This window comes from Xyrauchen texanus, chromosome 14 (genome assembly GCF_025860055.1).
Source record: "Xyrauchen texanus isolate HMW12.3.18 chromosome 14, RBS_HiC_50CHRs, whole genome shotgun sequence".
Lineage (NCBI taxonomy): Eukaryota > Metazoa > Chordata > Actinopteri > Cypriniformes > Catostomidae > Xyrauchen > Xyrauchen texanus.
The window spans coordinates 28,489,791-28,517,693 of record NC_068289.1 but is presented as its reverse complement, the minus strand read 5'-3'; the positions used below and the strand labels follow the sequence as shown (position 1 = coordinate 28,517,693).

General features: G+C 39.9%; 1 pseudogene; it reads right to left on the bottom strand.

The window, feature by feature from the left end:
* LOC127654651 (citramalyl-CoA lyase, mitochondrial-like) overlaps positions 1-27,903 on the bottom strand; it is a 108,236-nt pseudogene that overhangs the window by 4,750 nt on the left and 75,583 nt on the right.

The window sequence follows — 27,903 nt, the reverse complement described above, 5'->3', positions numbered from 1 at the left end:
TATTTCTTTCATTAGGTGCATAACTTGCACATCGTGACTAAATTCTGTAAAAACAGAAAAAGTCATGATTTTTCCTGCACGTTTATAGGGCTTTGGTTAGCAGAAGGAAAGGCATTGGTGGGTTCTGGCTCCTCTGTCTATAGTACAGCTCCCTGACCAGGAGTGAATTTAAGGTCACAGCAGGAATAGAGGATCCTATGAATTATGGGTGTCATCCCAATTTTCGCTTTGTGCCCTGCTGAACTCTGAAAATTTACTACACGCTTAGTTACACTACAATATGAGGCAGCCTCTGAAAGAATTCACTTGCAGCTTTTATTACAGGACTGTGCGAGAGCCACACACACTATCCACAATGTGTACACTCCTAAAAGAAGTGCACACATACACACCACACACAGATATAGACATCAGACTGCAGCAACTGATATCTGTTGTAAACTCAGCTATGTGTGTTAATGACACAACACTGAGCTGAAAAATATGTGAAGTGAGACATCCATGCATTTACTATGTATGCCTCTGTAGGCAAAACACATCCTTCATTTAACCTATATACCTTTGGATAAAACAAGTCTCAATCTCTGGTTTGGTTTAAAGAGGCCATTTTTAGAGAGGCCTCTTAAATGTTCCATTGAAGAGGCCATTTTAAAATACACATCTCTCCTTTAAATCCCTACTTTGAAGCATTGGTCAAGGTGGCAGGAACCTTCTCAAAAATCAGGAAGATGTTGCCAAATCAGACTTTTGGGTTATTAAACTTAATTTGAGATATGACAGCATCACATCACGGCTTTAAGGAAAGGAAATATGGAAAGGTAGCTAAACTGGTATGAACTGAATTTAATACATGAGAAAACCATTAGCTCCATGTGTGAGTCTTACCCCAGTTAACCCCTCTGAAACAGCCTGTGCCATGTGTTATCCATTTCAGTTCCCACATAATTCAGCACACAATGTTACATATTGCAGCATAATGTCAGTCATATGTTAACACAGCCCCACAATACCACAGGTGTTACTTTTTGCAACTTTAACATTGTCACATTGTTAAAGCCAAATACTGCAGGTTACAAGACATTCTAACTACAAAAATGAACAATTTAGAGTAAATGAGGCATCAGGTTAATGCTCTGGTTTGTCAACAACAGGTTGGCATGCACTGCAATGTAATAACAGTATACCAAATCAGCTTGGTGATTTTGTTTTATTATTGAGCCAACAGTGCTACAGATGGACGAATGGTGGTGGTGAGGACCAGTGCTTGTGTACTGTCCCTCTGCGGCTCTGGAGGAGACGGCCTGTTGGATCAACACCCTAATGCGAGGCTCAAGGTCCGTGTTTGTCACGCCCATCCCAGAAAAGACTGGCAGGGGTCGTTCCCTCACATCAGCAAAATATGCCTCCTTCCCCAGACTGCCACCTGTTCAGGAGATGTCTGTTTTGAGCCAGCTAGTGACGGAGTGAGCAAAGGGGCGTGGAAAGCCCTTACGACACTTTGCTATTGGCCTACCACAGTGCATCATTAACGCTCCCTAAAGCCAATCGGCCAATCACAGGGTGCCATCTGGTTTGGATATGTCTGGTTGGCTCATTATCATTTAGCAGAGTGCCCCCTGTTAGATGATTCTCAAAATGTCACTTAGAGTGACAGAATCTATGAAAAAGGCAGAACAACAAAAACAACACAAAAGGATACATGTGAATTGTCTTACAATGTAGCAATATGATGGAGGTTATTATAATAAAACAGTCCTGAACTGATAGAGCTGTAAATTAAATAAAAATAATATGTATAATAAAAAAAAACAAGGGAAAGCTTATTTTGACATATAACTACTTAATGTACTGGGAAAACTTACAATAATATTTTGTCTAATCTTTATATTGTCTTGTGTTCTGACATTTTAGGACACCAACTGAAACCATTCGTATTCATTAAACAACACCATATCTATGTAGTTTGGTCTCAATAATGCTCCTAACAACAACTAGGGCTAAACACGGGCCAAGGTAAATGCACAAGTGGGGAGTTCAGGGGCAAATAAAGATGTAATATGTGCAGTGATACAAACAAGAGGACATTATAAAATATATGGTGAAGCTTGTGATGCTAATTTGTAAATCTTGTAACTTTTTTTTCCCTATTCTTATTTTCCAAAGAGCACGTTTCCTTAAGAAAAACTGATGTACAGTATGTTATACACTGTAAATAAAAAAAGGTCTGGCTTCGGTTTAAAATGATCTTAAATCATTAAAATTAGAAACATTACACACAAAAATACACTTGCATACAGATACTAAAGTGTGGTTTAAACTAATCATATTATTATTATTATTATTATTATTATAAAGAATTATGAGACCAGAATTATTTCCATAAATATTGTGATAGATTTTCCAATTCAAGTCTAATAATAATATAAAAAATACATTATTCTGCATTGCCATAACATCCTAAGGTCAAACCAAATTTATCTGCATGCAATCTAATTTCCTATTTTCCTACAGACATACACACATTAACACACTTCACACTAAGGGTGTAAACTGTAAACATGTTTCCATAGGCCTCCCCACACAGGGACCTCAGACTAGCAGTGGCAAATGGTGCAGCGGTAAGCTCAGCACATGCAACATGAGGAGACGCTCCGATTCAGACTCGCACGAGAGCCAGAAGAGAGTCATCAAACCCGACCCCACCTGCCTAATGACAGGCTGCTGAACAGAGTGCTCGGCTGATGGGCTGCAACATGGCAAGATCAACCCGCAGGCTGGCCGCCGGGAAAAAACAAAAGTACCTTGGTAACCACAGTTTTTGCCAAAATATTATAGCTACTATCGTTATTGTTTCCATAGTAAAATTGGGGTATTAGCCAAAACTTTCATAAAATTTTTTTGAAATAAACTAAAACAAACTAAAATGTCAGAAAGCTTTTGAAAGCTTCTACACTGTTTAAAGGTGATCCCTAATTTATTATCCATGATTTAAAAACGAGTAGCAATATCTATAGTAATTCAGGTATTCTGGCAGAAATCATGGTTACCACAGTACATTTTTCTAAGGGTTGTTAATTATGAACAATTATTAAAATATCTTCTGCATGAAAAGCTTTTTTCCTAAGTTGTAATTCTATTAATTTCTGCCTACATCATCAAATTATAATAAAACTGTGTATTAAATCACATATGTTTTAGATTTTATAACACCATGCCAGCTTTTATGACAATTTTCATGATTTTCAAAATATATGTTTCAATAAAATAATAGGTAAACAACTTACATCCTACATAAGATGTTTAAAATATTAATATCTAAAATGGACTATGGACTAATAATGATGATTTTTAAAAAAATAAAAAACAAAACAAACAAACAATAAAATGAGGAAAAAAAGAGAGAGGAGAACATCTTGAGCAGAGAACTGCTGTGCTCTGGAGGAATGGCAGTGCTAGTGTATACAGAGATGTGCAGGGAGAACAGTGTGTATTCTGCAAACAGCAATTACATATTCATTAGCGGAGGCTCAGAGGAGTGCTGTGTCTGGCCTCCCGTGGCCAGTTACCCGCTCACCAGGACTCCACACACACACGTTGCCTGGCTACAAACCCACACAGCACTAAGCTGCGAACATACGTCAGTCTCCTACACACACTCACCAATAATGCATACACACGGACAAATACAGAGAGATGCACGCATGCGTACACAGACATACAAATGCTGTTAACTGCCTTTGAAGTTTCATGTCTGTAGAACAACATTTAAAGCACAGGTAATTAAAATAATCTCTAATACAAAATGTGGAGCTTTACATAATGAGGATTTAAAAAAAAAAACCTGAAATATAACATCATGACAGCATTTTTGTTCAAAAGGAATTAATGACAGCACTAATGAGGTAAATGTCCAGTAAAACAAGAGACAAAGAGAGAAGAGAGCTGAAAGCCAGAGGGAGAGACAGACATTCAGCCCACAAAAAAATACTAATCAGCAAGAGACACTTAAAAAAAAAAATCTATTTTAACAGAAGTGTTAATATTTTCCACTCTCAGAATTTTAGTGAAATATCTAAAGGAATATAAGGCTAAATATAAGTTAAGCTCTATCAACTGCTTCTGTGGTATGGCGTCGATTACAACTTCTTTTGAACTTTTTTTAATTTTATGATGTCAGTCACATGTTTTCTTACTTGTTTTGATAAGGTAAGGGGCATTTTTACACAGTACATTATCAATATGTAAATATGCCTATATGTGAGGGCATGTTTTTTTAAATATATGTTTTTAAGATCCTAATAATTCTGAAAGGCCACATTAGGTATTGAAGACACACGGTAAGTGAAAAGAAAATAAATCAATGTGAACGTAGCAGTAAGCATACCAGTGAAGTCCATGTGCGTGCCTTCCTGGCCTGTTGCCTCAGTCCTTCCACATCCTGATAGTTGATGTAAACAACAAGGTCGATTGCCTGGAGACCGAACAGGTGACCAGCACTTTCTGCCGCGCATACGGAGTTCTTTAGCATCTTTAGTGCGTGTGGCTCCAACATTTGGAAGAGACAGAAAACATAACCTTTATATAAAAACAACTATACAAACCCAAACATCAAATAAAACATAATATATAATGGAAACAAAAATTCAAACTTGAATCCTATAAGTGAGCTTATTAGCAGATGAAATCTAACTTTAACATTTAGGGTACTGTCGCACAAATTAATGAAATAATGGTGAATAAATGTTGCAAAATAAAAATACATAAATATAAAGAAAGCAGACCTATGCTGGCACAAAAGTCATCTGACCCAAAGACAACTCCATCGTGATGAAAACCTGCTTTTGGCCCAAGATCTCGAAGTACTTCACACACTGCCTTCAAGAGAAAGAGAAAATAAAGAGCGGTGCGATTATGTGTGTGTATGTGTGGTCTTTGGCACTCAATCAAGTCAGTCAGATGGCTCTAATTTTCCCCAAAACTCCCTTAATCGCTGTCCATGCCTCTGTTCCTTACATAGAGTTTAGAAATGGAACTTCATCACATATTGAAAATAAAGTCACACACACACACACACACACACACACACACACACACACACACACACACACACACACACACACACACACACACACACACACACACACACACACAAACAAACACACACACACACACACACACACACACACACACACACACACTTAATGGCCCGATGCATCTGTTTAATGGATGGAGAAATCTAGAAATATGTGAAGGCTGAAACTAACCCCAGAACTGGGATTGGTGAGAGAAAGTCTGGAATGTGATATGACTTTGTCAGGCGTGGAGCAGATGGAATTTGGTGAATGCTTTTGTTGGGTTCCAAATTAATTTCACTTCTTGCTGTGACTCTGCAATATTTCCTTGTATTGGCTCTGTGATTCTGTCTAGCAAGCACAACAGAGGGTTTGGGGGAGGGGGGAAATTAAAAGAATCAAAAGAAAAAAGAACTGCATATTTCATAAGCGGACAAAAAAAAAACATTTACATTTTTTCCTAAAGGTTACATGAAAGAGATAATTTTCGGATTTTATAATTCAAAAGAGACTGGAAGCTCTTTGAGATGTGATGATTTATAAGGTTTGCAGGGCTGTACTTTACCTTAAAATTCATCAGACCCAAAGCAGTTTCCACAAAGGTGACTAGCCTTTTAAGTACTGCTCAAACCTGTCAACAAACTGAAATTACCACACACACACACACACAAAAAACACTTTAATCACAGCATAAACAGACAGCATATTGAAAAAATCCTAGCCTAAATAAATTAAAAAACGTCTGACTCAGGGTTTTGGAGAATGAAAAAAAAAAGAAGATATTGCTTCAAAAACTTCACAGGATTCACACAGTCTTTGGACAACTCCTTTTTCACAGGGCCCTCGAGATATAGTACAGGTTCTTGTCTGCAATTACAAAGCAACAAATGCCGAATATGAAAAGGGAAGGGACGAGATTTGAGCTTTCTGGGAGTGCATTTCATTTCTGATTTATGCAGAGCCTCCGCTTCCCCAGGCAGACAGACTCATGAGACTCGCAACGTGTGATACGACACTTCTCTGTGCTATTCATTTTCCTGCTAATATTTGAGCTTACCTATGCAGGCTTTAAAATGAAGTTTAGTTCTTTGAAGACCAAAGCATTCTGATTTTTTCCAACAGACCAGTTCACAGCTAGCTGTGGACTGCCAGTGGGGTTGCCCAAATTCCAAAATCTATCATCTGGAAACACACAAAAGCTCCCTCTGTCAGATATTTTCTTTTAAAGCCTGTACAAAAAAAAAAAAAAAAGAAGGGGGAAGGGAAGGGGAAAAAAATACTCAAAGCAGAAAAGTGTAATTCCCTGTCCCCTGATCCATCTCTCTTTCACACATTGGGGACAGCAGATTAAAATAACCACAGGTACGTCAAGGCTAGTTTTTCAAATAAAGGCACAAATATCCCACACACACTTGTTTTATTAGCTCAAAGAATATGCCTTCATTGAGGGTTTTTTTCTAATGGGGGAATTTTAATCATCTCCCCATTCAATCTCAGTAGGATAAATCATATCTAAAAGATTTGCATAAATAAAAACCATCAAAGACTTTTCATCTTCAAAGGGGTTTTCAAGACCCAATAAGCTTTGTACTGTAATCATCTGAGGTCACAACCCTGCAGGAGTAATGCTGCTATGGCAACATAAAAACGCCAAAGGCTTAGCATAATATTCCCCTCTAACGGAGAAAGGGAGGGAGAGGGAGAGGCTTGTTTAGTGGCCCTTCCATTTCCTTCTCTTTTATCAGGTGCTACGCTGACCTCTCTAATGGCCCTGTATTTTTGAACGAAATAATAGCCACTATGCAGCAAAATGAAGCGTTTATGTAGCCCTCAATAAAACTGAAAGCTCTCCACAAAACAATTCCTGTCATGCATCTAAAATGTCTGCCACGATGGAGAGGTGCCATTAGGATGCCAATAAGTGACAACAAATTACAGGTGTGCTTTTATAGCGCTGAAGTATCAGGCCTGATTGTCCCTTTCAATATTTACACAGTACGGGGGATCTCGGCATTGAACCGTAGTTGCTTAAACGTTAATACCGCTCTCAGGTGTCAAAAGAAGGGGGCTTTTCTGGTCATCAATGGCACTATAGACCGCCGACTCCTCTAGTGGTTGTTCAACCCTCACTAAAACCCACACTTCTCAAGAACAAGTGCTGAGTTGGCCCCATCCACCACAGTCCGGATGGGAAAGAGGCAGGGATTTTGGGGAGAGGGAGCTGCTAGAGCGAAAAAGTCGGCAAGTGGATAAGTTTCAATTAATTCTCTTCAAAAGAGGGCCAGATTAAATGTTTCCGGCCTGCTGAAGTGCTCATTTCACTGTGTGGGGGGGGGCGGGGGGGGGAATTAGGAGCGGACAGGGAGGGACGGGACTCGAGCTGGTTCCTTTCAGGGCTCAGTAGTGTGGCGGCCAAAGAATGCGCACGGCCCCGAATATGTGGGAGAATTGTCTGTGGACAAAAGGAGGAGGAGGAGGTGGGGGGGGGGGGGGGGAGTTACGCCTGTTATAGTCCAATAAGCCTTGTCAGTCAAACAAGCACAGAAAGAGAGGATAGAAAGGGATAGTAGAAGATTTTCACACAAAAGGAAACAAGTAAGTCCATCTTTTAGCAACAAATCAGTCTGGAGGTTCCTCTGCTCATCTACGTGAAAAAGGGATAGAAAATAAACAACAGAAGGATTTAGGGTCGGCTGCAGAGGACAGAAGAAGAGAAGGAGGAGAGAGAGATAATCAGGCTTGTAGTGGTACAACTTTGTGTTGTGTGCTGGATTAGACACTCAATGACTGCTCTTCACAGAGACACACACACACACACACACACACACACACACACACACACACACACACACACATATGTTGTGTTTCCATGTTTTATGGGGACTTTCCATAGACATAATGGTTTTTATACTGTACAAACTTTATATTCTATCCCCTAAACCTAACCCTACCCCTAAACCTAACCCTCACTGAAAACTTTCTGCATTTTTACATTTTCAAAAAACATAATTTAGTATGATTTATAAGCTGTTTTCCTCATGGGGACCGACAAAATGTCCCCACAAGGTCAAAAATTTCGGGTTTTACTATCCTTATGGGGACATTTGGTCCCCACAAAGTGATAAATACACGCTCACACACACACACACACACACACGTAGTGTTTCCATGTTTTATGGGGACTTTCCATAGACATAATGGTTTTTATACTGTACAAACTTTATATTCTATCCCCTAAACCTAACCCTCACAGAAAACTTTCTGCATTTTTACATTTTCAAAAAACATAATTTAGTATGATTTATAAGCTGTTTTCCTCATGGGGACTGACAAAATGTCCCCACAAGGTCAAAAATTTCGGGTTTTACTATCCTTATGGGGACATTTGGTTCCCACAAAGTGATAAATACACGCTCACACATACACACACACACACACACACACACACACACACACACACACACACACAAACAAACACACAAGAGAGGGAAAGAGAGATATTTAATGCTGCACAATAGCACTTGATCGCAGGTTATTTTGTGAAATATTTTTTTTTTCAGTTACACAGCTTTGACAGTAAAAAAGCACCATTATGATTTCATGCAGCCAGAGTAAAACACGTAAAAGTAATATCACTGGATTTGCCAAATCAAGAACATTTGGTCATGCCATTTTTTTTTAACAACTACTAACTTTGTAGACTGCATTCTAGAAACAGAGTGTATCATTTAAGTACATTTTTATAACTTACATTGATGAATGCTTCCCCTAAAATGAAAATTGACCAATGGTAAAAATAGTTTAGTGGAATATTACATAGTTGCTTCTGTTATTGCTACAGATGTGAAATCATTATAAATTCACAATTTATCTCTTTGGTAAAATGTGCAATATTTGTGCCACTAATAATAGTAAAAGAAATGGCATAAAAATTACTGTTTTCAAACAAGTTTCCCCACAGGATATCCCAAACTCATATCATTGGTTAAGTGTATGCTATGTTGACGGGTGGCTCAACCAGAGCGATGTTAAAAGCACCACAGTTTAATTACATTAAACTGGGATAGGATAAAGTATATGTATTAGAAAATTATGCACATCACCATTTTATCATCACTTTTATCATAAACGGGATAAAAGTGGTGGTTAATACCAAGATACCACATATTTATGATAACTGTAGTAACTACAGTAATTTGCCAGAACCTATGGTTACAATGATAATTTTTGGTAATGTTTCTCTTTAGCCATGCATGACAACGTAACTAAAATGTTCAAAGATCAGAGCTGAAAAAGACAGAAAAGATGAGAGAAGGAGAAAAAGAGAAACACCCTCTCCTTTCATGTGTGTCTCACGCCACTTTCAAAGCAGTGGGCCCATGTCAGGTCAGTGCTACATGACTTCCTCTCTGCTCACAATCTCCTGTATCCTGCTGCGGCTATGAGCTTTACCGTGTGCAAAGCATGTTCTAACCCCCACCGTATATGTATGCACCTTTTTACACACACACACACACACACACACACACACACACACACACACACACACACACACACACACACACACACACACACACACACACACACACACACACACACACACACACACACACACAATAAGATATATGTGTGGAGTTAGTATTGATTTTTGGGTAGTGAATGGCTGAACTTGTGGGCAATTTCTTTTTGGGAAAACTCTCAAAATGGAGATATTTTTATATATGGATGAGAGGGAATTCCTGATACCAACTGTATGCAACTATAACAGATACTGAAATAAAAATCAAATCAACCACGTTCATTTTGGGACACTCTCAGGAGATGTTAAATATAGTTGTACTCAAACAACATATACACATTTTATGTTTTTTTTTATACTGTCCAAAAGAAGCTGCAAAACAAATATGTATGTATATTCATCATGAGAAAATAATAACTGAAATTACACAATTTATTATGTTCAAAATTTTACATATTAAAGGTGGAAAACACCAAGGATATGCACATTTCTGAAAAGGATCATTGTGGAATATATTTTATATAGTTTCATCAGGTAAGTAATAAATAAAAGCAATAAAAAATGCAATGTTCAAGATCCCTAAAATGATTAATGTCTTAAAGACTCTCCTAGGGTCATGTAAGCTTAAAGGTAAGCTATTCTGGGTTCAATACTAGTTAAGCTCTACTGACAGCATTTGTGGCATTATGTTGATTGCCATAAAAAAATATTTAGACTTGTCCCTTCTTTACAGGTTACAGAGAGGCACTTACAATGGAAATTAATGGGGCAAATTTTTAGGAGGTTTTAAAAAGGCAGAAATATGAGGCTTATAATTTTTTAAAAGCACTTACATTTATTCTTCTGTTGAAACTCATTATTTGAGCAGTAAAGTTGTTTAAATCATAATTGTTTACAGTCCTACTAGGGTTTGTTGACATTACATCATCATGATGTAACATTTGCTATAACTTTACAAAGAAAAGCTTAGTAAACATGCATATTGTTTTTACGTTTTGTGTCTACTAAAACAGTGAGTATTTTAACATTGGCCCCCATTCACTTCCGCTGAAAATGTCTCACTTAAAAAAAAAAAAAGGAGGGGCAAGTACAAATACATGTTTGTGGTAATCAGTAATGTGCCACAAATGCTTTTGATTGAGCTCAACTTGTTTTGAATACGGAATTGCTTTTTGAGGAAACAAAATAAGAGGAAAGTAAAAGACAAAACAGCAAAGAACAAGAAAGAGAAATATGAGCACCTGTCAGCAATTAAAAAAGGGAAAAAACATAAAGCAGCCCAGGAAATATATGAGTAGTAATTAAAACCACTAGTTAAAAACTTCCTGCTTCGAACCTAAACTAACTATGAGCAACAGACTAGGGGCCCCTACATCTCTCTGCCTCGGTCCCTCCCTCCCTTCATCTACCTAGTTAAGACATTGTCGGCTCTTTTAAGTCTTTTCAGTGGTCATGCAGAGCAGCTGAATACTGCAGATTTGGGCTGGGTTGGCTGGCTGGGGAAAATGGGCTGTAGGGATTTGGGGGCTGGTGTACTGGCAATGCTGGGGGCCACCAAGTGCTGCCTGACAGAGGAAGCCCTGCTTTGATGGGTGGACAGACGTCCAAAATAAGCCTCAACACCTTCAGTACTATACACATGGAGGTGATCAGGAGCAAAGAGTGTTTAATGATGCCACTTTAATGAAGATCTTCAGTATAAGACAGACTGACCTCTCTGTATATCAAGCCACTACTCATTAAAGGTGTAATTCCCTGATGAAACAGCAAGACAATACCAAAGCGGTACACCAATATTATTATATCGAAACATGCACTTTTTATTTTATCCCCAGATATACAATTAAAAGGTATATGTTTGATGTCTGACTTCAATGCGATACAGGGAATTGCAGAAATCTCAAAAAAATAAGTTTCTTAGGTTTTAGATGATAAAACAATAGTTGATGTGATGGAAAACAATTGATTTTGGGATACAATCAGCTGCAGTGTGAATGTAGCCATCTTAATGGAACATGTCCAAAGTTAATGTGATGAGGTTACTATACCTAAGGTTACTCTGCTAACTCTGTGTGAACTTGAGATGAACTGACCACATACATACACTTAAAGTGACATTGGGACCAGGTGGTTAACAGTAATTGCACAAATGGCAAAGAAAAGTGAAACCAGTCTGAAAAAAAAAAAAAAAAAAAAAAGGTTTAGCTTCATATGTTTGCAGATGTCAGATATTTTGTTACCTAACACAATGACATTCATACATTTTAAAAAGCGATTAAGAGTTTAAATAATTTGGGGGTCCTGTACTGTATCTTTACAGAAAAAAATGGTTGATATTAGAAAGTATTTGCCCCCATCTTAATATCAAATCTCATCTTTACCAACCTCTTTGAAGGTCTATTCAAGAGACCCTGTGTTTCCAGGGAAAAATGGATGAGAGAGCATATTTTGTGACATCTGCCTTGTGAGGCCAATTTCAAAATGTCATGGCTTTCTTGAGCTTATGCCAAGATATACAGTCCGTCTCTCTGGGCCTGACTACAGAGATCAAGTCCTCTTTACAGAGTAAAGAAAAAGACTGTTTTTATTACTTTGAAAAGACCTGTGGTTTCCTCTTACCCTGTGAGTTCAGAGGCTGCTGTGTTCTTTACAAATGATGGAAAATACAATAGCGCATTAGAGGTATTTTTATTTTCTCACTTTCAGATTAAGCTGAGCATAGCCTTTAATTTTTGCTATAAAAATATAATCAGTGCCACATTAACTGTAATCTTACTGTAATTACCCTAAATTTGATAGAGAAATATTGCAAACAAGCCCTTTTCATATACAGGTGAAACTCGAAAAATTAGAATATCGTGCAAAAGTTCATTAATTTCAGTAATTCAACTTAAAAGGTGAAACTAATATATTATATAGACTCATTACAAGCAATGTAAGATATTTCAAGCCTTTATTTGATATAATTTTGATGATTATGGCTTACAGCTTATGAAAACCCCAAATTCAGAATCTCAGAAAATTAGAATATTACATGAAATCAATAAAAAAAAGGATTTTAAATACAGAAATGTCGGCCCTCTGAAAAGTATAATCATGCATATGTACTCAGTACTTGGTTTGGGCCCCTTTTGCATTAATTACTGCCTCAATGTGGCATGGCATGGATGCTATCAGCCTGTGGCACTGCTGAGGTGTTATGGAAGACCAAGATGCTTCAATAGCGGCCTTCAGCTCTTCTGCATTGTTTGGTCTCATGTCTCTCATCTTTCTCTTGGCAATGCCCCATAGATTCTCTATGGGGTTCAGGTCAGGCGAGTTTGCTGGCCAATCAAGCACAGTAATACCATGGTCATTGAACCAGGTTTTGGTACTTTTGGCAGTGTGGGCAGGTGCCAAGTCCTGCTGGAAAATGAAGTCAGCATCTCCATAAAGCTTGTCTGCTGAAGGAAGCATGAAGTGCTCTAAAATGTCCCGGTAGACGGCTGCGTTGATTCTGGACTTAATAAAGCACAGTGGACCAACACCAGCCGATGACATGGCTCCCCAAACCAACACAGACTGTGGAAACTTCACACTGGACTTCAAGCATCTTGGATTGTGTGCCTCTCCATTCTTCCTCCAGACTCTGGGACCTTGGTTTCCAAATGAGATGCAAAATTTGCTCTCATCAGAAAAGAGGACTTTGGACCACTGAGCAACAGACCAGTTCTTTTTTTCTTTACCCAGGTAAGACGTTTGACATTTGAAGCCCATGTCCAGGACCCGTCTGTGTGTGGTGGCTCTTGATGCAGTAACTCCAGCCTCAGTCCACTCCTTGTGAAGCTCCCCCACACATTTGAATGGCCTTTTCCTGACAATCCTCTCCAGGCTACAGTCATCCCTGCTGTTTGTGCACCTTTTTCTTCCACACTTTTCCCTTCCACTTAACTTTCTATTAATGTGCGTTGATACAGCACTTTGAGAACATCCAACTTCTTTTGCAATTACCTTTTGAGGCTTTCCCTCCCTTGTGGAGGGTGTCAATGATGGTTTTCTGCACAACTGTCAGGTCAGCAGTCTTCCCCATGATTGTGAATTCAACTGAACCAGACTGAGAGACCATTTAAAGGCTCAGGAACCCTTTGCAGGTGTTTAGCTGATTAGAGTGTGACGCTTTCAGCCTACAATACTGAACCTTTTCACAATATTCTAATTTTCTGAGATTCTGAATTTGGGGTTTTCATAAGCTGTAAGCCATAATCATCAAAATTATATCAAATAAAGGCTTGAAATATCTTACTTTGCTTGTAATGAGTCTATATAATATATTAGTTTCACCTTCAGTTGAATTACTGAAATTAATGAACTTTTGCACGATATTCTAATTTTTCGAGTTTCACCTGTATGGATTCATCGTATGGAATAGAGCAGCATGGACATTCTGTAAAATATATTTTTTTATGTGTTCCATTGAAGAAATTAAGTAATGTGAATTTGGGTCCACAAATTAAACACTCATTTTGTTACAAAACCGTTCAACTTTCTTTCTTTTGAGGAACACAAAAGGAAAACATTTTATTAATAGCCTGGTCTGTCTTTTCAAAACGATTGCAATTGATAGTGACTCACTAAAAGCTTAAAAAAGGACCCAACATTACATGAACTATTTTATGTTCAATGGTAGAAAGTAAGTCATACAGGTTTGGAAAAACGTGAGGCTGAGTAAATTATGACAAAATTAAAATTTTGGGGTGAACTACTGTATTCCTTTAAGATGCTCAAGAGTCATTATTCACTCACCCCTCTGTACGCCCAAGATCCAGCTCTGCCAACATCTTCAGCTGGTTTTCGGAGCTGCATCCTGCCACAGACACAAAGTACACACTAAGATATCCAGAGTCAACATCACTGAAAGTAAGGGAGTATTTACACTTGATCACTTCATAATACTGATCAGATTGCTATCCGACTGAATAAGTACATTCGTTTTACACTTGGCCAGATCAATTCTATTCCCATGCTTTATGCAAATAAAGCAATTGGGTTAACTTTCGAGATTATGCCGAGCAGTGAATTTAAAAGATGTGATTTATTGTTTGATTCCAGGTGACTTTGCGCCACTCGCAGTTGTCTCAGGGTGTGTGTGTGCTGTGTATTCTTCACATAAGGGCTTGTTGTAGGTAAGATATGTCCATGTGTGTCAGCTGTACTTACTGTCAGTGTTTAGTTTCAGTTTCTTCAGCGATCTCCATCAAATTAAGAAAAAAGTTATTTCTCTACTAAAACGTTTCTTACTTTGTTATTATTATTTGCGCAATGCAAACCATATGCAAATACTCAGTAACAGCAGTCTTGCACACAAGACTTTCACCTACTGTTGCACTTGTGTATATGGTAGTGTGACAAAGTGATTTGATTTGGTTATGTTTTGCATTTTCCATATGCTGATGTAGCGTTGGTTCAATGGAATTGAACAGCCAGATGCATTTACACATTGTCTGGAATGCATCTCAAACCACCTACGGAAGTGGTTTAAGTGATCGGATCTACACTCACTGAGCACTTTATTAGGAACACCTGTACAACTATTTATTCATGTTATTATCTAATCAGCCAACCATGTGGCAGCAGAGCAATGCATAAAATCATTCAGATAAGGGTCAGGAGCTTCAGTTAATGCTCACATAAACCATCAGGATGTGTGATCTCAGTTATTTCAACCATGGCATTATTATTGGTGCCAGATGGGCTGGTTTGAGTAATTCTGTAACTGCCGATCTCCTAGATTTTCATGCTCAACATCTCTAGAGTTTACTCAGAATGGTGCCAAAAACAAAAAACATCCAGTGAGAAGCAGTTCTGCAGATGGAAACGCCTTGTCCATGAGAGAGTTCAACGGAGAATGGCCAGACTGGTTTGAGCTGACAGAAAAGCTATGGTAACTCAGATAACCACTCTGTACAATTGTAGTTAGCAGAATAGCATCTCAGAATGCACAACACGTTGAAACTTGAGGAGAATGGGATACAAAAGCAGAAGACCACATCGGGCACTTTATTAGGACAATAGTGTTCCTAATAAAGTGCTAAGTGAGTGTGTATCCATCTCAAATCCGTCTTAGAGGGCATTTACACATGGTCTTTTTATTGCATATATTTTTAAAAAAGCAATGAAGTGACAAAGTGTTAATCCCCTAAATTACTTAAAAGCAGGCTGGTAATTGAAAAAAAGGGTTACCCCCCAAAAATTACCCTTTTTCTGCAATATTCAATGATGTAATAAACATAATGTGTTTTCATAGAACATTGACTTGCTATATTACGCAATTCAGACTTTCCTAAGTATGGGACATTTTTCTATTTGACAGCAAGTACACAGATTTGTGTGTAACCCATACAGGTAATGAAAGATTGCCAAACATGCACACCAGTGAAACTAGGTTAGACTGTTTATTGTTTGCTTTTGTGGTACTGGGCAAAGCTCTAGTAAACAGGAAGAAATATTATGTCACATATGGTAAATTGCAAGCAATAAAAATGCAACTCAGGACATATCCGTTTGAACTGGTCAATGGTTCCCTTGTAAAAAGATAAAGAGGCATCAACTCAGAAGAGGACGTTATCTGAATTTACAGAGGAAGTGGTGGTTGGCGCCTGGGATTACGGTGCAGAGCAAGATCTAGCAAAAGGGATCAACCTCACTACAGCAAATGCACCAAAGGCCATAAAGTGAAAATCCCTGCACACAAGTCATCCACACAAACACCACAGACACATGACTAAAGGAAGTGGATGGAGGGCAGGGAGGTAGAATCAAAGTTAAAGCCAAGTTCCAGGGCCTAACTGACACAGCAGCACACGCCAGAAGATTCAAACCAGATGCAGCCCAAAAAGACTGAATGTAGGTGGGGGGGAAAGGGCAGAAAGATGAGGTTTCCATTGGCCTGTGCACGGCACTCAATCCAAAGGGAAATGTGATCTCAGTTAAGCAGAAAGAGGAAACAGTAGCTCTGGAGTTGTCAGGTTAGATTAGAGGAGGGATAAGAGAGGCTAAGTAAGGGGGGTGGGGTGGGGGGCTAATACAACTTGAATGAGGTACTTCGTAGTCTAGGTCACTTTCACACCATCTACACAAAGATCACTTTCACACCATCTACACATCACAACCAGGGTTACATCCATCCAAAAACTGTTTAACTCCATGGTCTAGCCATGACGACCATGCAATAAATCCAAATGAAGTCAGTGTAGATCTGCAAACCTATTTTGTGAACCTATAGGGTCTGTTCCAAAACCTAGTGAGCTGTCACCAGAGGCAGCATATAAAGGCATCATAAGCACGCTCCCGAAGTAAAGGCTGTTCAAAAAGGTAGGTAACTTAAATATGCTGCCATTTAAGTAGGGTCAGGAACCGAGAATTGGTTGTTATTCAGAACCTGTTCCATTTTGAAAACCTGTTCCAAATACCAGAATCTAATAATGTTTATAAAACAATGATTTTGTTATGGGTTCTAAAACATGTATTCTTCTGCCGATGCGGATGAAAACCATACTAAAATGTTCTGTTTTAGATTACTCTGACACGGTTTCCTGTTTTACTATTCAGCGGCACTGCAACACTGCTCCAAAATCAGCAGCTTTAAATATACAGCATAACTAGTGTAGTCCGTTTCACAAACTAATGACTCTTATGAGATGGTTCTTTGGAATCTACACCGCAAAACATACAGTGTTTACTCCAGGACAAGTGACTCATATCAGCTGGATTTTTTTTGTGAATAACTTACTGAACAGGCTGGTTAAATGGCAGCAAATCCAATATTAATTGCTTTTATTTATTCCAAATATTTCTTCCTCAAAAATACTAAATGATTCTGCTTGCTTAACGGTTTCATTGACAATTCTTTAACAAGTATCGGAATAGTTACATTCCTTGCGATTCTATACATTCTCCTTAGGGTCAGAAATTAACTTTTTAGACCAACTTCCAAGGTGGCGGGTATAGATAAAACATTCCAAAATGAAATCCAAAATACAACATTTCAGTTATTTTTGTCAAAGTGCTGCATAACAGTGCATCACAGGTGTGAGATATTGCTTACATATTATAAATTACTATTGATTTATTATTATTATTAATAATAGTTGTATTAGTATTAAAACTTATTCAGATGGGATTAGTTTTATATGGGGACATGGGGTAATGTAATAATTATCAGAGCTTCACAGTTCTCAGTAATTTTATGCGAATCATGCTAATCATTCATGTCAGTAATTTTCCCAGACTTTGAATGGACTGTGAGTACTACCTAACAACCGTTAAAAATAACCTCTGGTAATATTAATCCAGTGCGAATTGACATGTTACACAGCTTCAGATAATGCTGACTGTTGCGTCTGAAATGATGCATGTTTTCCTCAAGCTCTTTATGCTGTTGAGTGTTTATTTACCCATGTAAAAGAGAAACAAGCAACTCTTGATTACGATTTGAGCAGAGTGAGTGTGGGAAATTGTGTTGGGCCTCGCATTTCGGAACATAAAATGACATTATGTTAAGGGATTGTCCATATTTTTAATTTAAGAGTAATATAAGATTACAGGCTTGTTAATGTCACAAGTTATGTTGTATTTAGCCAGATAATCCAATCAATTTCTTCTAATAATCACAGATACAGTATATGCTCATGTTTAATATTTCCTGCATAATTAATCAGCACAGTATACATTTTTAATAGGTCAGTTACACATGACATCAGTGTGTAAATGCTGTAGACACACCCTACAGAAGTTTTCACCTCTGGAAAAGCCAGTCACTACGTGACTGATTATTAAACTGAAAACGGCTGCTATTTAATTAAAGTAGTATGCAGTCTGTATGAAGTGAATTAGCACTCTGCTCCTGGTAATCTGTACCAAACAGTGTGTGTGAGTGTTAGCCAAGGAGCTCGTAAGAGCAGCTGGCTTCAGCACAACAAAGGCTTCACACATACACTGCCATTCAAAAGTTTTGGGTCATTTGACTGAAATGTTTCTCATGATCTTAAAAACCTTTTGATCTGAAGGTGTATGCTTATCTGTTTAAACTTATATTTGTAGACAAAACTATAATTGTGCCAACATATTAATTTTTTTAATTGCAAAACAAACATTTTATAAAAAGAAAAAAAGTTTTTGAAATGGATGACTTGGACCGAATAATAAAGAAAAGCAGCCAATAAGTGCCCAGCATAGGTGAGAACTCCTTTAATACTGTTTTAAAAGCATCCCAGTGTGAATCCTCAAGAAGTTGGTTGAGAAAATGCCAAGAGTACGTTTCTGCAAATTCTAAGCAAAGAGTGGCTACTTTGAAGATGCCAAAATATAAAATATTGTTTATTTATTTAGGTTACAACATAATTCCATTTCTGTTATTCCATAGTTGTGATGACTTCACTATTATTCTAAAATGTGAAGAAAAAAATAATAATAAAGAATGAGTAAGTGACCCCAAACTTTTGAACGGCAGTGTACAAGTGCATGCGCATGATATCCCTACTAACTGAAACTTTAGATGAGCAGCGGGACTAGCTAATGAGAGCCGATCCATGTAAAGACCTGCAAGTTACGTTTAGAGTGAGGGAAGGTCTCAAACGCAGGAGGCAAATCAATGGGCTTTTATTAAAACAATTAAAAACATATTCTTTCAAAAACCAAACAAAAACTACCCCGAAGGGGAAAAACAAACACAGTCGAGGGTGATATCACAATGACGAGCTGGGCCAGAATGGGAAATCAACAGAAATCAGACTGGACAGGAACACGAACAACCTAACATGGAACATAAACACAAGCAACAACCCTCAACGAACTGGCACAAGAGCAAGCTGAACAGACATGGGGTAGGGTCAGGCAGGGGGTAGGGTCAGGCAGCCTAGGAGGAGGGTCCAGGTAGGGGGCGGGATCCAGCGGCCAGCGAGGAGGCTTGAAGGATGGGGTGGGGTCCTGCGGCCTGAGAGGTGGTTCAAAGTAGGGGCGGGATCAGGCAGCCAGGGAGGCAGCTCAAGGTAGAGAGCGGGGTCAGGCGGCCTGAGAGGAGGGTCAATGAATGGGGTGGGTCAGGCAGCCTGAGAGGAAGCTTGAAGAGAGCAGGGTCCGGTGGCCTGGAAGGAGGCTTGAGGACAGGGATGAGGTTAGGCGGCAGCGGGCAGCGGGCACTGGGAACTGGACAGGCTCATCGACAGCCATGGGAAACTGGTCAGGATTATCGACAGTCTCAGGGAACTGGACGGACTTGTCAACGGCCACAGGGAACTGAACAGGCTTATCAATGGCCACAGGGAACTAGATAGGCTTGTCAACTGCCACAAGGATCTGGACAGGCGGCTCCAGGACAGGTGGGGAATCAAACAGGGCAATGACCTCCATGGCTGTGAGCAGAGGCAGTGACTCGGCAATGACCTTCATGGCTGTGAAAACTGGCAGTGACTGGGTAATGACCTCCATGGCCGTGAGCATGGGAAAAGACTGGGTAATGACCTCCGTGAACGTGAGCACAAGCAATGACTGGGTAATGACCTCTGTGGCTGTGAGCACCAGCAATGACTGGGTAATGACCTCCGTGGCTGTGAGCACCAGCAATGACTGGGTAATGACCTCTGTGGCCATGAGCATGGCCAGAGACTAGAAATGGCCTCCATGGCTGTGAGCACTGGCAGTGGCAAGGGGACAGCCTCCAATGTCGTGGATGCTGGCAGCGGCAGGAGAACGGCCTCCATGGCTGTTGATGCTGGCAACAGAATGGCCTCTGTGAGCACTGGCAGCGACTGAAGAGTAGGGGCCCTTCTCCTCCTCTTCCGGTCGGTGAGAAGCACTGCTGCAGAAATGGCCACAGGCTGGTGGTCGGCAGCGGGCCCCTCTGCCTCCTGACGATCAGCAGTGGACTCTGGCTGGGAGGGTGCAGCTGAGCCTTTCTTCCTTCTCCTCCGCTTAGCCATCGGATGTCTGCGGACCCCATCGTCAGAGGGGGCAATGGTGGAACTCTCACTACTTGGGGGCTGTCCATAATCTGGTGTGACCCAATGGGGCAGGTAACTAACAAACCCCTCCAATGACAAGACCCCCAGACTTCCAATCTCCCAAGCCCCCAGGGGACTCTCAAAACAGGCAGCCAGGGAGGAGGGTCCAGGTAGGGGGCAGAATCTGGCGTCAAGGTAGGGAGCTTGAAGTGGGCGGGGTCCAGCAGCCTGAGAGGCAGTTCAAGGTAGGGGGAGGGATCAGGCAGCCTGAGAAGAGGGTCCAGGAAGGGGGTTGGGTCTGGCAGCATAGGAGGCAGCTCAAGGTAGGTGGTGGGGGCAGGCGGCCTGAGAGGAGGGTCCAGGAAGTGGGTTGAGAACAGGGATGATGGTGACACGCACTGGGAACTGGACAGGCTCATCGACAGCCACAGGAAACTGGACAGGATATTCTGAAGTTTCAGGGAAAGGGACAGGTTCAGGGAACAGGACAGGCTCAGGGAACTGGACAGGCTCAGGGAACGGGACAGGCTCAGGGAAAGGGACAGGCTCAGGGAAGGGGAGGGACTTGTCGACGGCCACAGGGAACTGAACAGGCTTTTCAACAGCCACAGGGATCTGGACAGGTAGCTCCAGGATGGGAGTGAGGACTGACAGCTCAAGAACAGTCAAACAGTGCAACGACCTCCATGGCCTTGTGCACTTGCAATGACCTCCGTGGCCATGAGCATGGGCAGAGACTGGAAACGGCATCTGTGGCTGTGAGCATTGACAGCGGCAGGGGAACAGCCTCCATGGCCGTGAGCACTGGCAGCGGCAGGGGAACGACCTCCATGGCAGTGGACGCTGGCAGCGGCAGGGGAACGGCTTCTGTGGCGGATGTTAATTTCAGACCCTGCTTCTCCTTAAAATACTTAATTTCAGCCAAATTCTACCATTTTACCATATGTTGTGAGTGAAGAGAGCTATTTGAATGCTGCATGAGTTGCTGCCTTATGAGCGAGAGAGCTCACTAGATTTTGGAAAAGACCCTTAGTCTAGTTAAGACCATAAAACCCTGTTCTTTGATCAAGTAAACATAATTTGCCTGGATTTAAAATCCCTCACACTACGGATAAAATACACAAAATGTACCCAAAGATTTGTGTGCAGTCACACTTATATGTGATATTTGAAGTGTCACAGATATACCACCAAAACATATTAAAACCAACATACAATCTAGACACTCACATGTCTAAACTAACATTATGGACCTCATATTACAGTTTACGATAAGAGTTGTTTTATTGCTAACAGAGCACAAAGGGATCCTCAATACTGTCTTCTCAAAAGGCAGTCATGGGTACGCTTAATGCCTATAATGTATTTGGACATCACAGTGATAATGTTAGAGGGATGACTGATTTATGAAGCCATAACTCAGCATTCATAAAGATGTTCCATGGATCCAGTTTGAGTGCTTCACTCTCATCCACAGTATAATCCAAGACTGATACAGTGTCTTTGATACTTATTTTTTTGCAAGTGGTATCATATTCACTCTTGAGAAAAAAACACAAGGGTTTAAGTAACAAATCCACATCAAAAAGTACCTATATCAAGTCAAAGACAAGAGAGTAACTATGGACGAGAATCAGACCAATCGGATTGAAGTAACAGTCTGCCCACGCTGAATTGTGCAACATTATATCAAACCTTCATGACACACAATCCTCTGCTTTTTACAAAGCACATATCGCTTTGAACTGATGTTCCAGACAGCAAAATATTTGAATTTCTATCAGAGGGAAGGGCTCGCTAACTCATCTACCTTCAATGGTAAATTGACAGAAAGAACATTCTTGAGAAGATATCGGCTCCTGAGGGGCCCCAGCCATTCCGAGCTAGAATAAAGTGCTTTGAAAGCTGAAATGTTTTACATTAATGGAAGCCTGTCCAACTAGTTGCTTCAAAAGAACCTTCCCCAATCACCCAGCATCCCACAGAGTCACCAGGAGAATCGCAGGTTTGAGGGATCTTTGATTCCTTCCATCAAGCCCATCATTAAAGCTTAACACACTATCATGACAGCACATCCAAAAACAGAGGATGGACTTTCAAGTTTGCAGATGCTACTGGTTTAAAAAAAAGGCCATATCCTTCATATTTGTGGAGAATTTGGACTCCAACTGTGTGATATGCAATAGATAGCTCTATGTATGGATTATTCAGTGTCTAAATCAAAGCTCAAGAAAATGAGCAGTTTGTATGACACTAAATGTATAATAGATTCCATAAACAGTACATGTAAGTTTATAGATTGTGGATTGTGAGTGGAAAAAAGAGACAGAAATAATTACAAAATATTTTAAATCAACAGAGACTACAGATAAATAATGATTTGATAACATTTTATACATCTGTCAGATTTGTTATGATTCACTTTAAGGGCAAGTTATCTATAAGTTCTGCCATCAAAAATATACCCTCATATTTTATACCCCAAATGACTATCTTTCTATCGTAGAAAACAAAAGGAGATCTCAGGCAGAATGGCCCCGTTTCCACCTGGTATTTAGATGTGTTTTTGGTTATCCAATTACAAGTGGTCAGTGCTAAATGCAGGTGGAAAAGGGTCCAAAATATTTTTTGATCGGATCACTGAAACCACATATGGAGGTAGTCAAAATTTAATGTAACCACATAACATTTGAGGAGTGAAAAGGCGATAATGAGAAGAAACAATCATAAATATCCTAGTATATTCTGTGTAATTATTTGTGCGTACAGTGGACCTTCCCAAAAACTTTCCGCCGGATTCACAAATGCTTTGTACTCCCCAGATTTGTTAGTAAAACTCGTGAACTGAAAACATTCGTGAACAGGGGGCATGTGCATGTTCATTCACAATTATCATAATCCACACCCATGAAAATGCCATATAAGGAAGGCACCAATCTCGCTAGTAAATGCTGTTAACATCTATGTGGAACAGTGAAAAAACAAATGTATGAAGGAAGTGCATTCACATCATAAAATTGTGAGGACTTACTGTCATCGCATGTTTTTACTGTCATCGGAGGCTCTTTTGAAAATCAGTTTGACAAATCAATAAAAATAATCTGACATGTGTAAAAAATGTCAGAGGAGGATGTCCACCACCATTACCTGGTTCAGTCCACAGCAATTCGTAAAACTTCTCAGGTAATTCATGATGGTAGCAGTGATATAATTGCAACTGGAAAAATCTTTAAAAAAAGAGAAATTACCAGAATGCCCAAAGATCTTTGACTGAAAAGCCGATTTGCAAGCTACGTTACATTTTCTGTTTCTGTCTCCTACTTTTGGAAATGTGGAGAACTTTGTCTTCAGTAAACTCTCTCTTCATTGACTGAAACGTCAACTCTGACTTCTGGTATTCATTGTTCATACTGGTCTTTCTAATGGGGCTAGCTGTACTTCCTTACAAAAGAAAGTCATTCAGGTTTGGAATAACAAAAGTGTGAAACAATTATGACAATTAACATTTTTGAGTAAACAACAACTTAAATTCCATATAGATTAGACATTTGAGAGCATCTATACCAGTCGTGCTTCTGTTTACATGTAGGCATGATATTTTTCCACTCACAAGTTTTCGTCTTTCATTTCTGGCCTCTTTCAACCCATAATGACACTGATGTTATGGTGATGTTATTAAAAATAAGCTGCAACTAAGTAAGGGGAGGGTGACCCTGATTTTCTGGATGTGTAATCTAAGCAAACAAATGCCGTATGTACAGGGTCTGACAGGTGACTCACCGGGCATCTGGATGTCTATTCCAGCTGAATGACTAACATATCCAGCATCTGATCCGCACTTCATTCCACATTTGTCCAGTTACGCATGAGGGGGAACCCCATCCCTCTAGTCTTGATGCTAGATTCTCTCAGCCTCTCGAAACATTCCACTTCTCTTCACACTATGAGGTGGAAGAATGACCCAGGGTCTGTTACTTCTTCAGAGCGCAGCTTAGGCGGCTCACATATTACTCAATTATTTGGCCGCCCAGCTATGCCAATCTAAACAGACGGCTGTAATTTGATAATGAGAGAGGAAGAATACATGCCCTTTTCTTTGAAACTCAGCATTTTGTGATACATTGGGTTGCACAGGACTCCAAGCAGCAAGATGATGGAGAGGTTCCAGTAAAAGAGCATTCAGATGAGACCTCAGGCCCACCATGATGAAGCCAGATGCAAAATTTGCTCTTTAAATTAAACCATGTAGGCTTACAGCTTGATTAAGCCTCTGTTCCAGTAAGCTACTTCTGTTACCACAGTACTTGAGATGTCTGTCATCAAAACTTGCCTTTAAGCTATCCCATCTACACAATTGAAAGCTGTACCAGCAAAAACTTCAACCTAAACAAATAATGTTTAACAATGTGTCAACACAGTGGTGGTTCCCTACTATTGCTAAATACATGGACGTAGCGCTGCGAAGCAGGCAACATGTGATAATCTCTTCTGCTAATTACAGCATGGAAGGAAAAGAATAGACTGTGATGAGAGTAGGTACAAAAAATACTAGGGAAATTACACTAAAAGGGCTTAGATTTTCTCAATGATTTTACACATTTTAACAAAGCTGTATTAAAGTAGCAACTCTTAATTTACTCATGCTAATATTCAAAGATTAACAGAAAACACTTAACAATTGCTATGATTTAGTAAATATTTAAATCAGTTTACTTGGAGTTTACCAAAGCATCATGTCTAACCAAAGATCTACAGCTTTCACTTTTATGATTGCACATTTATTCTACTTGTGTTGTAGCCATATCAATTTTATTAAATGATCTTTACATTAAAGCTGAAATATGTATTTTTGTAGAACTAGCATCACCACATGGAATTGCAAAAACAATGGTTGATTTCAAACAGATTTCCTAAACACACACACCATCTGTCCACCATCAGCCAAATGGATAGTCCCACCCCAAACTCACACCATTGGTAGATACTTAAACTGTAACATTTTCATAAAGCAACAGAGCCAGTGTTTACACTTTTTGAGTTGACTAATCAAAAAGTGGCTTACTTATCTGCATATTAATCTGGGATAGGACATTTATTTTAACATCCAAAACATTACATACTTAAGGGCCATTCAGATCGAACATGTCTTGCACTGAAAAGAAGATGCATTTTGAAAATTTTTAAAAGATCTTTTTAACCTTACACATTCTAAAAACATGGCACTCCTGTGCATGCTGCTGTAAAACAGTATGACACAGCAGTCAAAGTTGTCTATCTAGCACGTTTACATAGAAAACCTATTCAAAAACACATTCAGTGTGAAAGGGCCCCCTAGGCTTTAACTCATCTCTATTTGACCATGTTCTGTATATGTCAGGCATGAAGGCGCTCAATTTCCCCTGTTTCTTCTTTCAATGTTTACGGCTTACAAAAGCATGGGTTGTATTTATAAAAGGTGACATTACATGGAGTACAAGCAGTGTTGGAAGAAACATTTTCAGGGCATTAGAGTTGCTCACACTTACTGCCAAAGCCACAGTTTTTTAACAAGTCTCTTGTCCATGTGAGGTGTGCCATGTGAAGCAGAGGAGAACTTAAACCAACCTCAATAATGGAAAATATGCTATAGGACACAATTAATCTGATTAAGTCCAGCAAATGACACATCTTGCTAAATAATGCTCAAAGAGCTGTGATATTTAATCATTTATTTTTTACAGTTTTATTAGCTATGATTATTCCAGTATAGTATTATCAATAATACACTTTGCAAGTACAAGCCATGATAGTGTAATGACATGCCGATTCTGTTGAGTATCACAAAATTAAACTAAAGTTAAGCTAGTAATGACATCTCAGTCTAGTAAATAGTTATTCAATTTGTAGAAAATAGCCACAGAATGATTAACATATGGTGTAATTAAAATTACTTAAGACAACTGGTCAGATTTCTGATCTGATTTCACAGGCTCTTGCAAGATACCATGGGTAAAACTTTGCAATATATCCTCATACAACCCAGTGTACACATGCATGGGTATTGTATTTTGGGTTTGCTATATGCAATGCTTAATTTAAATTAATTTACACCAACTGATCTCAGTTTAGTTGACTAAAGACTGTCAGTAAAGGGTTACATTTCGACGTATGGATTCAAGTGACAAAACAACATAGCGCTGATCACAGAGGAGTTTGTCTTTGAGAGAAAATGTCAGTGAATGCCAACAAAACTACATCTGGTGAGAAACCTAATTACAGGTTAGGTTAGTTAATACATTGAAACCTGTTTGAGTCAAAAGATTAGTCTCTAGTTCCATCCGATATGCCATGTTAAAAAATGTATCGATTTATTGCGAAATGCCACACAGCTAAACACAATGTACACTATTGTGTACTTCAGCACATTTTTTCTTTAGAAATCCTACTGTAGAACCCTCACGAAGAGGAGGACAGGAAACGAGGCTTCAACAAAAGGTAAGGCTTTAATTGCCGTCTGTCTCACAACAGTTCACAGAAAATACAACACAAAACAATACAAGCGCACTGGGTTGGCTTGTCCAGTCTTTTTTCCTGGAGGCTCTGTGTCTGCTTTTTTTATGCCGCTCTCCTCGTGCTCACTGGAATTAGAGACAGGTGTTAGGCATAATTTAGCTCAGGTGTAAGCGCCCTTACCGCTGTCCTCTCCCGGACGGGCACTTGACCACGCCCCCGCTGCCACATACCCCCACCGCCCGACTCAGGCCGGGGCGCCATCCGGCCTGCCCACCACTCCCCCCCATTTCTGGAGAGGAAGTCAGCGACAGCCATCTGCACCGGTCTGTGGACCACCTCGAACTTAAAAGGCTGGAGTGCCAGATACCAACGGGTGATCCGGGCGTTAGTCTCCCTCAAGGAGAGCTTCCGGCTAATGTACAGCACCGGGCACTCCTCCCCCTCCACCACCTGCGAGAGTACGGCCCCCAGCCCTCTGTCTGAAGCGTCCGTCTGTAATACAAAAGGGAGAGAGAAGTCTGGTGCATGTAAAAGCGGCTGCCCACAAAGTGCGGCTTTAACCTGCGTAAACGCCTGTTGGCACTGCTCCGACCATTGCACCGGATCTGGAGCCCCCTTTTTAGTGAGGTCAGTCAGCGGGCTGGTGACATCCGAAAAATTAGGCACAAACCTTCTATAATAGCCAGCCAGCCCCAGGAACTGCCTCACCCCCATTTTGGTCTTGGGTCTAGGGCAAGTCGCAATCGCCGCAGTCTTATCAATTTGGGGACGCACCTGGCCATGACCCAAGTGGAACCCCAGATACCGTGCCTCCATATGCCCAATCGCGCACATTTTGGGGTTT